The sequence below is a fragment of the Mirounga angustirostris genome, unplaced genomic scaffold, assembly GCF_029215605.1.
Source record: "Mirounga angustirostris isolate CCGP_5_RB_7025 unplaced genomic scaffold, mMirAng1.0.hap1 SCAF_5, whole genome shotgun sequence".
In the NCBI taxonomy this organism is placed as follows: Eukaryota; Metazoa; Chordata; class Mammalia; order Carnivora; family Phocidae; genus Mirounga; species Mirounga angustirostris.
Genome location: NW_026991713.1, coordinates 109,052,351 through 109,054,449, shown reverse-complemented (window position 1 = coordinate 109,054,449; position 2,099 = coordinate 109,052,351).

Sequence of the window (2,099 nt, the reverse complement as noted above, 5' to 3'; positions counted from 1 at the left end):
ACATGCATGGATATAATCATTGAATTATGAAACAGAATAGTTTCATAATGCCAAAACGCTCCCTTATGCTATCCTTTTATGATCATATAATCCCCCACCTCTAACCCCTGGAAATTGATGATCTTTTCTCCCTTACTACAGTTTTTGTCTTTCTGAGAATGTCATATAAATGGAATGATACAGTGTGTAACCTTTTGAGATTGGGTTCTTTCACTGAGCATAATGCCTTTGAGATTCATCCAAATTGTTTTGTGTATCAATAGCTCCCTTTTTTTTATTGCTGAACAGTATTAATGATTGTAATGATACACCATAGCTTGTTTATGTATTCATTTGTTGAAAGATAATTTATTTGGAAGAAGTGCAGTTTATAAATTTCTTTTTTTATAGTTAGTACTTGTCTAAGTACCAGTCAACTCATATTATAGTTGTGTGTTGTCTAGGACAACTTTGCTTATATCAAGATCATGAATATGTTCTCTCATGTTTTCTTCTAGCTTTATGGTTTTTGTTTTTACATTTAGGTCTCTGTTGATTTGGGCCCTCCAGGAAGCAGATGCCAAGATGAGTTATAAGTGAAAGATTTATTGGGGGTTACAACAGTGAAAGTTAAAGGAGAGAAGGAGCAGGAGGGGCAGAGGAAGCTTTCAGATGATGATGTAGATCTGATACCTGTGAAAGGCGAGGGAGGAGGAAGGAGGGTTAAGTAGAAAGATTTCGAGCATTAGACTGTGGCATAGCTGTGAGAAAGTCTCTGGAAGCCCAGTGGAGATCTCAAGTCCAAAGAATGCCCATGGAGGAGTTCTACATTGGCCAAAATAGCAAGTCTTTATATCATTGTGTGCTCAGTTATGGGGTGGGGGATGCTCAAGGAGGCAAGTGGACTCAGCTCAAAGGCTGAGACAGAGCCTGAAGTCAACCACAGCTGGAGGCTCTCAGCAGCCTGTACTCTTTACTTCAGGTTCTCTCTTGAAGGGAGATGTGATCGACACAGGTGAGGTCTTCATGGCTGTCACAGTTCATGCTTTGCTTCACATGTAGTTCTCCTACACATTCAGGCGCAGCTCCTCCACAGCTCCTATGGACCTTTCTTCCTGAGAATAAACTTAAAAGAGGGAGGTTTATGGGCCAAATTACAGTCTTCACTGTTGCAGTTGGTTTGGGGGCTGAAACACCTCTCCACTATCCATTCCCTTCCCCACCTCCATCCTAAATTTCCTTGTCTTCAGCTATCCCCGCTGTTGGTCATGACAGCTTACGTGGTGGTGTGACCCAAACTCCTGGGTGGTCTGACCCCTAGACCCACACAATTCTTAGGCTAGGTTTGCTGCATTTGCTTATTCACAGTTGTAATTGGGAAAGGGAGTACCAAGAGGCACTCAGGCGGATCACCCAAATTTCATATATTCCTCCCTGCTACCATTGTGTAACATTAGTTCTAGTTTACCCTGCTGATCAGTATTATTTATGCCTGTAAACACAATGATTCCTCTTCCAGCCTCCTGGTTCCTGGATACAAGGATCCTGGGATGTCTAGGTGGCAGCCCTGGCAGCTCTAGCTTGTAGTTCAATAGGAGGCTTGCTTTTTCCTTTGGGGAGTTAGACTTTTAAGTTTTTGAAGTCCAGAGTTGCAGGAAGAAAAGAACAAGGTTCCTTAGTGGTTATTGGGAATGATGCTAACTGGGATATCTCCTGCTTCTATCCCTTGGTTTCCAGACCCACATATTTTACTGGTCCTTCCAGGATGGAATGGGCACCATTTAATCAACCTGCCACCAAATGGCCAGGTAGGTGGTCTCCTCAAGGAATAATGTCACACTAGGTTATTGGCCTCTGTTGCTGTCATGGTGGATATTCAGAGGCAACAGTAGCTTGATTGGCTTTGGTAAGAGGAAATCCATGATTTTGGACTGATGTGTAGCCCAATCTCTCCTACTGTGACCACTTCTTTCATGTGCCCAGTGTGCCAGGTTCATATGAATGAGGACAAAGTTTGGCTAACATCAATTAGCTATATTGTTTTATCTACTAAGTTGTTTGGTGCTTCTTCTGTGGTGATGTCTTCTAGTAGATAATTACGTGTGATATGGAAAATTTCA